General features: G+C 41.4%; 1 pseudogene across 1 annotated transcript; it reads right to left on the reverse strand.

Moving 5' to 3' along the window:
• Window positions 1–5137: 5137 nt before the first annotated feature.
• On the reverse strand, window positions 5138–7111 carry LOC104674648 (annotated as a pseudogene). Its single transcript, XR_004052628.1, has one exon. The product of XR_004052628.1 is annotated as an importin subunit alpha-1 pseudogene (transcript).
• Window positions 7112–13587: the final 6476 nt, after the last annotated feature.

The raw sequence follows: 13587 nt of genomic DNA on the forward strand, positions 1-13587 counted from the left end.
AGCTGTTCCCTCCCTTTGTGCTGGCAGATAGTTTCACCCTTGCAAACCCAGTCGATGGGTAGGGACCCTCACCCCAGCCTCACTTCCAAACACAAAGCCAGGCCAGTTGCCCCTCTCTGCATTCTCAAGCTACTTTGGGGCCTGTTTTGGAACCTGTTGTACTCTCCCCAGAATGGCTCATTACATGAGTCACAAATCTTTTCATGCCTTCTTGGTGTGCAGATAGCATCATCTGTCTCAACATCCAAACCAAATTTCACGTGGGTTAGGGAAGATCTATCCCACATCTGTGGGGTGATCACAGCAATGTACATCTCCTAAAACTCTCGTCGTCCTCCTACATCACCCCCAAGGCCAATATCACACCTAAAATAATTAACAGTAAGTGGTGCTGATTATTTAAATCTACATACAAATATCCCCAGTTGTTTCCAAAATGTCTTATAGTAGCTACATTGTTTTGATTTGTATTTTCTTAAACCAAAATCTAATTATTGTTTGTATCTGGTTTCTGTCTCTTTAGTATCCTTTAATCTAGGACTGGACCATTCAATACAGAAGCCACAAGTGGTTAGTGGCTATTAAGAACTTGAAATGTGCCTGATCCAAATTGAGATGTGCTGTAAGTGTAAAACCCACAATGAATTTCAAAGAACTAGCATTCACAAAAAGTAATGTAAAATATCTCATTAATAAATTTTTTATGGCTTACGTAGAGAACTGAATTTTTTTTTTATATATATTGAGGGTAAGGCAGAATAATCCACCCCAAAGATGTCCATGCCCTAATCCCTAGAACCTGTGAATATATTACTCTACGGAGTAAAATAGACTTTGCACCTTGACTAAGTTTAAGGATTTTACTATAGGGAGATTATCCTGAATTATCTAGGTGGATCCAATCTAATTGCATGAGTTCTTAAAAGCAAGGAACCTTTCCCAACTGTATCGGGGAGATGCAACCTGAGAAGTATTTGACCTGCCATTGCTGGCTTCAAAGATGAAGAAAGAAAACCACAAGCCAAGAAATGCAGCAGCCTCTGGAAGCTAAGAACATCCCTCAGCGTATAGCTAGCAAGAAAACAAGGACCTCAGCAAGGTAGTAAATTCTGCCAACAACCCAAATGAGCAAAAAATTGATTCTCTCCCAGAACCTCCAGAAAAGAACACAGCCTACCACGCTTTGGTTTTAGTCTGATGAGACCTGTATCAGACTTCTGACCTATGTAGCACTGTAAGATAATAAATTACCATTGTTTTAAGTTTGTGACAGCAGTAATAGAAAACTATTACATTAGGTTAATTATTTATTATAATTTAATATTAATAAATTAGTAACAATTATTAAAACTAATTTAACCAGTTTCTTTTTACTTTTTTTTTTTTCTTTGAGACGGAGTTTCACTCTTGTTGCCCAGGCTGGAGTACAATGGCGAGATCTGGGCTCACCACAACCTCTGCCTCCCAGGTTCAAGCGATTCTCCTGCCTCAGCCTCCCAAGTAGCTGGGATTACAGGCATGCACCACCACACTTGGCTAATTTTGTATTTTTAGTACAGACAGGGTTTCTCCACGTTGGTCAGGCTGGCCTCGAACGCCTGACCTCAGGTGATCCACCCACCTCAGCCTCCCAAAATGTTGGGATTACAAGTGTGAGCCACCACACCTGGCCTTTACTTTTTTAATGTGACTACTAGAAAATTAAAAATTACATACTGTATGTGACTCACATTTGTGGTTCACTTTATTTCTGTTGAACAGTGCTGATCACACACAGGCATATCACCTATTTTTTAACCTGTGACACTACATTGACTTTTTGTATATATATAGAGAGACGAGGTCACTATGTTGATAAAGCTGGAGTGCAGTGGCACAACACAGAGAGAGACCTTGATTATAGCTTACTACAGCATCCGACTCCTGGGCTCAAGCAATTCTTCCACCTCAGCCTTCCAAGCAGCTGGGACTACAGGCACTACCACCTCCGGCTTGACATACACTTTTTGATACACTTTTTGAGGACGGCACACTAGTTGTCTTGTAGAATATTCTCCCTACTCTGGAATTCTCAAATTGCTTTATCATGGTGTCATTTAACTTACTCCTCTACCCCATGTATTCTCTGTAACCTGGAAGTTCATTCAAACAGTTTTATTAGATATGGGTTAAACATTTTTGGCAAGAATACAAAGGTGGCACTATGACATCAGGTTGTATCACATCAGGAAGCTCATAATGTTCAGTCATCTGACTATAAATGATGGCAAGTTCGATTACTGGTTAAGGTTGTGTTGTGAGTTAAACTGTGTCCCCCCAAAAGATAAATTGAATTCCAAACCCCTAGTACCGGAGAATGTGACTTTATTTGAAAACAGTAGTTTTTACAGATATAATCAAGCTAGGATGAAATCATACTAGATTAGGGTGGGCCTAATCCCATACTATCCTTATAAGAGAGAAATTTGGACACAAAGACACAGAAATGTTCAGGGTGGATGTCAAGTGATGACAGAGGCAGAGACTGGTGATGTGTCTACAAGGCCAAGAATGCCAAGCATCACTGGCAGCCACCAGAAGCCAAGAAAGAGGCATGGAACTGATTCTTCTTCAGAGCTTCCAGAAGGAAGCAACCCTGCTGACACAATGATTCAAGACCTCTGGCCTCCAGAAATGAGAGAAGACTTTTCTATTGTTTTAAGCCTATTGTTTATTATATTGTTTAAATTATTGTAATAATTTGCTACAGCAGCCCCAGGAAATAAGTTCAGGTGGTGACATCAGATCTTTCTAACACAAAGGGAAGAAGGACTGGGTACAGTGGCTCACACCTGTAATCCCAACACTTTGGGAGGCTGATGTGGGTGGATCACCTGAGGTCAGGAGTTCAAGATCAGCCTGACCAACATGGTGAAACCCCGTCTTTACTAAAAACATAAAAATTAGCCAGGCGTGGTAGTGCATGCCTGTAATCCCAGCTACTCAGGAGGCTGAGGCAGTAGAATCACTTGAACCAGGGAGGCAGAGGTTGCAGTGAGCCGAGATCACGCAACTGCACTCCAGCCTGGGTGACAGAGCAAGACTCTGTCTCAAAAAAAAAATAAAAATAAAAAAAGGGAAGAGGTTTATAGTACTATTCCATTGTGGTTTAATTTGCATTCCCTATGCAATGTTGAGTAATGTTGAGTGTTGAACATCTTTGTGTGAACTTATTTGCCATGTGTATCTCTTCTTTGGTGAAGAACCTTTTCCCATTTTTGTTTAAGTTATTGGTTTTCTTAATATTGAGTTTTAAGAGGCTTTTTTAAAAAAATTCTAAATATACATCTTTTATCAGTTATTTAATTTGCAAATATTCTTCTTCCAGTCTGTGGCTTGTCTTTTTGTTCTCTCAAAAGTGCCTTTCAAAGAACAGGAGTTATGGCTGGGTACGGTGGCTCACACCTGTAATCCTAGCACTTTGGGAGGCCGAGATGGGCCGATCATGTCTCTACTAAAAATACAAAAATTAGCCGGGCATGGTAGCAGGCACCTATAATTCCAGCTATTCGCCAGGCAGGAGGCTCCAGAATCACTTGGACCCGGTGGCAGAGTGAGACTCTGACTCAAAAAAAAGAGAACAGAAACAAGATCACAATATTTTCCCCTGTGTTTTATTTTTAAAGTTTTATAGTTTTAGGTCTATGATCGCTTTTGAGTTTATTTTTATACGGTGCCAAATATCGATAAAAAGTTCATTTTTCGGCAGGGTGTGGTGGCTCACGCCTGTAATCCCAGCACTTTGGGAGGCCGAGGCAGGCAGATCATGAGGTCAGGAGATCAAGACCACGGTGAAACCCCATCTCTACTAAAAATACAAAAATTTAGCCAGGCATGGTGGCGGGTGCCCGTAGTCCCAGTTACTAAGGAGACTGAGGCAGGAGAATGGCGTGAACCCGGGAGGCGGAGCTTGCAGTGAGCTGATATCACTGCCACTGCACTCCAGCCTGGGCGACAGAGCGAGACTCTGTCTCAAAAAAAAAAAAAAAAGTTAATTTTTCTGTACATGGATAAACAAATGTTGATGCACTTTGTTAAAACAGAAACTACCCTTTCTCCAGTGAATTGCCTTTGCACCATTGTCAAAAATCAATCGGCCATGTATGAGAAGGTCTATTTCTGTACTCTGTTTCATTGTTCCGTTTTTCTTTCTTGATGCCAATTTCACACTGTCTTGATTAATGTCAGTTTCTAAGTCTTAAAGTCAAGTAGTGTAAATCCAACTTTACTCTTCTTTTACAAACTGGTTTTAGCTATTACAAATCCTTTGCACTTCTATGTTAATTTTAGAAGCAGCTTATACATTTCTACCAAAAAAGACTGCTGGGATTTTGATTAAAATTGCATTGAATCTACAGATCAATTTGGAGAGGAATGATATTTTGTAATATTGAGTCTTGCTATCCATGAACACAGTATGTCTCTCCTTTTATTTAGATCTTCTTTAATTTCTATCAGTAATTTTCATTGTAATGTCTTGCACATCTTTTGTCAGATTTAGCTTAAGTATTTTATGTATCTCATGCTGTTGTAAATGGTTTTGCTTCATTTCAATTTCCTATTACTCCTTGCTAGTATATGGAAATAAATAGATGTTTGTGCCGGGCACGGTGGCTCACGCCTATAATCCCAGCACTTTGGGAGGCAGGTGGGTGGATCACAAGGTCAGGAGATCGAGACAATCCTGGCTAACATGGTGAAACCCTGTCCCTACTAAAAATGCAAAAAATTATCCGGTCGTGGTGGCAGGCACCTGTACTCCCAGCTACTCGGGAGGCTGAGGCAGGAGAATGGCATGAACCTGGGAGGCGAAACTTGCAGTGAGCCGAGATCCCGCTACTGCACTCCAGCGTGGGTGACAGAGCGAGACTCCATCTCAAAAAAATAAATAAATAAAATAAAATGAATTGATGTTTGTATTTTGATCTCGTATCTTACAACCTTGCTAAACCACTTATTAATTCTAGTAGCTTTTTGTAGATTTCATAAGATTTTCTAGGTAGACAATCAGATGACTTGATGACTTTATCATCTGCAAATAAAGATAGTCTTACTTCTTTCTACTCAATGTGGATGTCTTTTTTTTTTTTTTTTTTTAAAGAAAAGGGTGGACTTTAATGTTTATTTACAGGATGCTGCAAGATATGAAATTCCACATAGAAATAAGAAACCTAGTCAGAGGACAAGCTTCATACAGTATGTACAGTTGGAACTGTTCAAGTATAGTTTCAGTGTAAAAAGTGCTACAATAACAAACCACATTTAAAAAGAGTTCTTAGTAAAGAAACAATAAGACAAAATACCATGGTACACAACAAATGTATGCCTCAGCTACGTGATCTAAAAGGTAAAGGTCCCAGGAGCCCCGTCCTGAACTTGGAAGGTGTAGCCTTCAGAGGTAGTTTCCGGCACAACGTTTTGATCTTCCTCTTCCTCTACAGAGAAATACTTCTCAATTAAGCTTAACGAAGCCTTATACACAGACTCATTTTCATGGTTTTGTAGAGCTTCAATTTTGTCTAAGCCTCCACATTCTTCAATCATTATACTAAGTTTCTCAGTTTCACCTAGTTTCTCAGCAGCCTGAAAGATATTTGAAATGGCATCCAGGATAACCAGAATAATCTTGGTATCTTTTGCAGTTAAGAGGTTCATCAACGGTTCTATTATGCCACAGTGAACGAGGTACACAATCTGCTCAACTGTTCCACCACTAGTATAGTTGGTCACGGCCCATACAGCCTCCTTTTGTGTCTTAAAATCTGCCTTAGAAAGAACACTGACAAGGAATGGGACTAATCCATGATTCACAACTTGCTGTATCTGGTCCTGACGGCCAGCTGTGATGTTTGACATTGTCCATGTAGCTTCCTTCTGAATGTTAGTTTTGGGGTTGGTGAGCAGGCTGGGAAAGACAGCGAGTGCTCCTGCATCAATTACAACCTGAGTCTGTTCATCTGTACCAGTGACAATATTCCCTATGGCTCTTAGGGCAGGAGTCACAATCGGCAATTCAGAAGCTCCTAGAAGCTTCACAAGTTGGGGCACAACTCCTGTTTTCACGACCATGTCAATTCGTTCATTCGGACCGTCAGTAAGGTAGGAAATAGCCCAGCAGGTATCTGCTAATACTTCTGGGTCATCATGATGCAGGAGCCGAACTAAGGTAGGAAGAATCTGCTCAACAGCATCTATCGGGGGTGCAGGATTCTTGTTGCGGCAAAGATTTGAAAGTGTCCAGGTAAGATTACGTAAGTAGCCACATGCTAAAGATGACATATCAGGAACCGCAAGGAGAGCCAACAGTGGGTCAACTGCACCATACTTAATAACCAAGTCTCGGAACACTGAGCCGTCACCTGCAATGTTTCCTAGAGCCCAGACGGCTTGTTCACTGATGTGAGCATGGGGAGATGCCAACAGAGAGATGAATGCTGGGATGGCACCTCCATCTACCACAGCCTTGGTCTGTTCTGATGTCCCAGAAGCAATGTTTGTGAGTGCCCAAGCAGACTCAAACTGAATGGGACTACAATCAGTTCTGCCCAAGAAGGACACAAATTTTGGAATCAAACCAGCCCGGATTATGTTGTCTATGGGGGGCTGTTTTTCTCTAGAAAGTAGTTTCCTGGCAGCTTGAGTAGCTTGGAGCTGATTTTCCACATTGCTGCTATTTATGCCTTTGACAATGTCATCAACAGACCAATTTACAGTACCCTGGTTGTTGCGGTTTTCCTGCAGCGGAGAAGTAGCATCATCAGGAAATGAGCTTACGTTTCTCCTCTTCAGCATCTGGTCATCCTTCTTAGCTTTCCTCAGCTCCACATTGACCTCTATTCTGCGATGCCTCATTTCTATACTGTCTTTTCCCTTGTTCTTGAATCTGTGAAGACGGGCAGCTGGTGTATTAGCATTCTCGTTGGTGGACATGGTTATGAGACAAAGGGAGAAAGCTGCGAAGCGGGTCCGGGCTTCCACGGGAGGCGAAGCGGGGAATCAGCGGCTGTGGGACGGCTGCGCTCAAAGGGTCCACCTCGACTCAGCTCAAAGACCTTTTTTTTTTTTTTCTTATCTTTTTGCATGGGATACAACTCCAATACAATTTCAAGTAGAAATAATATAAACACACATTCTTGCCTTGCTCCTGAGCTGAAGGAGAATGCACCACTAAATATGACATTAGTTAAAGGTTTTTCATAGATGTATGCTCTTTATCAAGTTGAAGAATTTCCCCTCTCTTCCTGGTTTTCTGAGAGTATTACCAGAAATGGATTTGAAATTATGTCAAATGATTTTTCTGCACCTATTGAGAAATGATCCTTTTTTCTTTTTTAGTCTATTTATGTCGTGAACTACGTTAATTATTCCAATGTAGGAGCAATGTTGCATTCCTGTGATAAATCCCATTTGGTCATGATGTATTACTCTTTTTTTCTGAGACGGAGTCTCACTCTGTCGCCCAGGCTGGAGTGCAGTGGCGGGACCTCGGCTCACTGCAAGCTCCACCTCCCGGGTTCACACCATTCTCCTGCCTCAGCCTCACGAGTAGCTGGGACTACAGGCGCCAGACACCACGCCCAGCTAATTTTTTTGTATTTTTAGTAGAGGCGGAATTTCACTGTATTAGCCAGAACGGTCTCAATCTCCTGACCTCGTGATTCGCCCACCTGGGCCTCCCAAAGTGCTGGGATTACAGGCATGAGCCACCTCGCCCAGCCACATTACTCTTTTTATATATTGTTAGATTTGCTTTGCTAAAACTATAATAAGAATTTTACATCCACAATCAGGAGAACATTGGTCTGTAGGTTTCTTTCCTTGTAATATCAATTTCTCATTTTAACAACAGAGTAATAACACTGGTCTTGCCCAGGCACGTTGGCTCACGCCTGTAATCCAGCACTTTGAGGGGCTAAGGCAGACATATTACTTGAGCTCAGGAGTTCAAGACCAGCCTAGGCAACATGGCAAAACCCCATCTCTACAAAAACATACGAAAAATTAGCCAGATGTGGTGGCATGCTTCTATAGTCCTAGCTACTTGGGAGGCTGAGGTGGGAGGATTGCTTGAGCCTGGGAAGCAGAGGTTGCAGTGAGCCAAGATCACACCATTGCACTCCAGCCTGGGTGACAGAGCAAGACCCTGTCTCAAAAAGTAATAATAATAATAATAATATGTCCTCATAGAATTAGTTAGGAAGCAGTCCCTTCTTTTCAATGTTTTAGAAGATGCAATGCAATGTTATGAAATGCAATGCTATGTAATGTTATGCATTTAGTTCTAGATATGTTATGAATTCCACAATAGTTATTCATTTTGCTTTAGGCAGTCAATTACTATTTAAAGAAAAATTTTTCCTTTAAACAATTTTTAAATCATACTTTTTAAAGTCTTTACACTTTTCCAAGAAGTTACTGTTTCCAGAGCCCTTCATACCTTTGTGTAGATCAACATTTCTAGCTGGCACAATTTTCCTTCTGCCTGAAGGACTTCCCTTAATGTTTCATTTATTTATTTATTTAATTTTGAGACAGAGTCTCACTCTATTGCCCAGGCTGGAGTGCAGCAGCATGATCTCGGCTCACTGCAACCTCCACCTCCCAGGTTCAAGCAATTCTCCTGCCTTAGCCTCCCAAGTAGCTGGGATTACAGGCACTTGCCAGCACGCCCAGCTAATTTTTATATTTTTTAGTAGAGATGGGGTTTCACCATGTTGATCAGGCTGGTCTTGAACTCCTGACTTTGTGATCTGCGCACCTCAGCCTCCCACAGTGCTGGGATTACAGGCGTGAGCCACTGCACCTGGCCAACATTTCTTACAGTGCAGATCTGAGGGTGATGAATCTTTCAACTTCTGTATGCCTGAAAAAATGTTTTTATTTTTTGTTTAGTTTCCAAAAATGTGTTTACACAGTGAAGAATTCTAGATTGACAGATTTATTTATTTCAGTAAAGATGTTAATCCACTGTCTTTTAGCTTGCATTGTTTCCAACAAAAAATCTGCTGTCGTGTTTCTCCATACATTATGTGTTGTTGTTTGCTTATTTGTTTGTTTTCCCCTCCTGGCTACTTTTAAGATTTTCTCTTTATCATGGCTTTTAAACATTTAATTATAGTGCAATTTGATATAGTTTTATTCGTAGCTTTTGTGCTTGGGTTTATTCTGGTTTTTGGATCTCTGCGTTTATAATTTTCATTATATTTGGAAACATTCTGGCTACTATTGCTTCAAATATCTTTTCAATCTCCTCTTCTTAGTCATCTTTGGAGATTCCAATTATACACATGTTTGATTAAAGTCATCCACAGTTCACTCATGACCTGCTCATTTATTTTCAGCCTTTTTTTTTCCCTCTGTGCATTTTATTTTGGATAGTTTCTATTTCTATGTCTTCAAGTTTACTAATATTTTCTCCAGTAATATCTAATCTTCCATTAATCCTCTCAAGTGTATTTTTCATCTCAGACATTATAATGCTCATCCTTAGAAGTTTGGTTTGAATCTTCTTAAGATTTTATGTTTCTAATTGTCATGTTTGATCTTTCCTCTATCTTCTTGAACATATGAAATGTAGTCACAATAATGGTTTTAATGTCTTTGTCTACTAATTCCATTATCTGTGTTTTACTGTATTGGTTTTAGTTGATTTTTCCCTCTTGTGAATAATGTTTTTCTGATTTTCGCATGTCCAGAAATTTCTTGAGTTTTTTCTAAGATGTGGTTAGATTACTCAGGAACAGTTTTATACTTCCAGATCTTGCTTTTAAGGTTTTTGGGCAGGTTGTACTGCCCTGCATTATGGCCTGGAGATTCTCTCCAGGCAGTAGGGTGGGGCAATTGTAGGGCTCACTCATTTTTTTCCCATCTCTCTGGGATCACTGTCCTTCAGTATCTAATGTCCAATGTCTTTAAAGTCATTGTTCTATACATTTTTCAAGGTTTTTAGTTGTTTCAAGTAGGAGTATAAATTCAGTCCATCTTGACCAACTGTGTGTGTGTGTGTGTGTGTGTGTGTGTGTGTGTGTTAATCTTACCTTTGTTACATTGGGCAAAATGAGGAAGACAGGAAGAAAGGAAGTTTTCATTATCTAGGGATATTGACAATTGTGGAATAATTTGTGTTTATTCAATCAACAAATACATATTGAACATCTGGGTGTCATCTCTTAATTTCATGCCCAATATTCTGACTAACAGTCCTCCAACTTTGTTTAAAGTACTTATATATCCAGCCCTATGTAATGTAATTTTTTTCTTTTTTGAGACAGTCTCACTCTGTTGCCCAGGCTGGAGTGCAGTGGCATGATCTCAGCTCACTACAACCTCTGCCTTCCAGGTTCAAGTGGTTCTCCTGCCTCAGCCTCCTGAGTAGCTGGGATTACAGACATGCACCACCACACTCAGCTAATTTTTGTATTTTAAGTAGAGACAGGATTTCGCCATGTTGGCCAGACTGGTCTCGAACTCCTGACCTTAGGTCATCTGCCCACCTCGGCCTCCCAAAGTTCTGGGATTATAGGTGTGAGCCACCACGCCCAGCCTAAAATACACTATTAAAAGTAATTTCATCTCTATCTTTTTAAGTTTTTAATATGGCTACTGGAAAATTTTCAATTACACACATGGCTCACATTATATTTCTATTGGCCAGCACTGATTTGAACCAATCATGAGAATACTATTGAGTATTAGAGTTCTACAGGGCAACAGAAACAATAGGAGATATACATATACATATATACATGTATATCTCCTATATGTAAGCAAGTCCCAAGATCTGCAGAGTGAGTTGGCAAACTAGAGACCCAGGAGAGCTGATGGTTTCGTTCTTGCCCAAGAACGGGCTTTCATTCTGAAGCCCTGAGAAGCAGGAGAACCAATAGTGTAATTCTCATTCAAAGACCAGCAGTTTCAAGGCCCAGGAAGAGCTGATGTTTCCGTTCACGTCCAAAGGCAAAAAAAAAAAAAAAAAAAGCTGATGACCCAATTTGAAAGCAATCAGGCAGGAGGAATTCTTTCTTGCCCCAGAGAGGGTCAGCCTTTTTGTTCGATTTAGGCTTTCAATTGATTGGAGGAGGGCTCACGTTAGGGAAAGCAATCTGCTTTACTTGATCTAACAATTTAAGTGTTAATCTCATCCAAAAACACTCTCACAGAAATACCCAGAACAATGTTTTATCAAATATCTGGGCACCTCATGGCCCAGTCAAGAATACACACAAGGCCAGGCATGGTGGCTCACGCCTGTAATCCCAGCATTTTGGGAGGCTGAGGCAGGCGGATCACTTGAGGTCAGGAGTTTGAGACCAGCCTGGCCAACACGGTGAAACCCTGTCTCTACTAAAAACACAAAAAATTAGCAAGACGGGGTGGCATGCACCTGTAGTCCCAGCTACTCGAGAGGCTGAGGCAGGAGAATCACTTGAACTGGGGAAGTAGAGGTTGCAGTGAGCTGAGATCGCCCCACTGCACTCCAGCCTGGATGACAGAGCAAGACTCCATGAAAGAAAGACAGAGAGAGAAAGAGAGAGAGAGAGAGAGAGAGAGAAGGAAGGAAGGAAGGAAGGAAGGAAGGAAGGAAGGAAGGAAGGAAGGAAGGAAGGAAGGAAGGAAGGCAGGCCAGACAGACACAAACTTAAGCATCACATGTTCTCTGTTTTTCTAACCTCCCTTAAAGCTAAAACCACTTACCCAGTCCTGGGTAACAAGATATGAGGGGAAATCTGCTCAGAGATTTCTGGGAAAACTTTTGCTCCCATAGAAGGAGACATGGTTGGCACCATCCTTCCTTGCTTCTTTCAGTCTTACCTGTGGATGTGAGCCCTGAATCTGCGGTAGCCATCTTGTGACCATGAGGTAACAGATGTGGAGTGAAACATCAACACTCAAAGAATAATGGAGCAGAAATATAGAAAGAGCCTGGGTGCCCAAGGACATTGTTGAGTCACTAAAACAATACCAAAAATTGCCTACATTTGGATTTCTTCTTAGGTGGCAAAAATAAACCCTTATTTGTTAAGTCCACTATTTATCAGATGTTTTTGCTACTTGCAGGCAAACATTCCTAATTCATAGCAGTCAGAAGAGTAGTAGGTACTATTTCAGACCTATTACTGAATAAGTAATAGGTAATAATTCAGAATTACAACAGTGAATAATGCCCCTTGTGTGTGGGAGGAAACATTCTACAGGGGAAAGTTAATATACAAACAAGATAATCTAAGATTATGGTAATCACTATGAAGAAATAAACAAACTGAGGGGAAAATGACAGGCCTTTTAATGAAATAATAATTAGAATGAAATGGAAAGAACTGAAAAGGAGCTAGCAACACACACACACACACACACACACACGTGAAAAAAGGATGTTCCAGGCAGAGGAAATAGAAAGTACAAACAATTTGAGATAGAAAAGTGCTAAGCTTGTCAAGGAACTGAAAGAAGGTGTGGGAACAGAGTGGGCAGGAGGGAGAGCAGTATGGTGTGAGGCTGGAGAAACAGGCAGGGCCCAGATCATGCAGGGTTGTTTGTTTGTTTGTTCGTTCATTTGTTTGTTTGTTTGTTTGTGACAGGGTCTCACTCTGTCACCCAGACTGGAGTGCAGTGGCTTGATCTCGGTGCACCACAACCTCTGCCTCCCAGGCTCAAGCAATTCTCCTGCCTCAGCCTCCGGAGTAGCTGAGATTACAGGTGCACCACCACGCCCAGCTAATTTTTGTGTTTTTAGTAGAGACGGGGTTTCACTATGTTGGCCAGGCTGGTCTTGCACTCCTGACTTCAAATGATCCACCCACCTTGGCCTCCCAAAGTGCTGGGATTACAGGCATGAGCCATGACACCTGGCCCGTGCAGGTCTGGGGGCCATGGAACATAATTTGGACTTTACTGTAAGTGCAGTGGGAAACTCTTGAAAGCTTTTTAGTGTCATAGCCAAACGGTGTTGAGTGAGTTCTGGTTGTAATGTGCAGTGTGGAAGCAGAAAGACCTGTAGGAAGGGGCTGGAATATATACAAGAAAGAAAATAGACAGTCAAATACAAGATTGCATAGCTAAAATGAGAAGTCCGGTGGAAATTTAATAGGCAGCAAGATCAGTGTGATTTGAGATGGTGAAGATCTCTCGAATGTGTAATTACACTTTAAGTTCACCCATTACCTTCAGGCTACAGGAGCTCGTCTGATTCTCTCTACTTGACAAAGACATGGTAACTGGCTCAAGGCCACAGAAATCACTCACAGCATCAAGCAGCCCCTTCAGACCAGCTTCCTGGCCTAGCCTTCATGTTGCCAAGGCTTCCTAAGGAAGACTACCAAACATCCCCCCATTAAAACCACCAAACCCAGGGAGACCCTGTCTCTGCAAAAAATTTAAAAATTAGCTGGGCGTGGTGGCATGCACCTCTGGTCCCAGCCACTTGAAAGAATCGCTTGAGCCCAGGAGTCTGAGGCTGCAACGAGCCATGATTGCACCGCTGCACCCCAACCTGGGCAACAGGGCAAGACGATCTCTCAAAAAAAAAAAAAAGCCATCAAACCCTTTGCT

The sequence above is a fragment of the Rhinopithecus roxellana genome, chromosome 13 (assembly GCF_007565055.1).
Source record: "Rhinopithecus roxellana isolate Shanxi Qingling chromosome 13, ASM756505v1, whole genome shotgun sequence".
Taxonomy (NCBI): Eukaryota; Metazoa; Chordata; class Mammalia; order Primates; family Cercopithecidae; genus Rhinopithecus; species Rhinopithecus roxellana.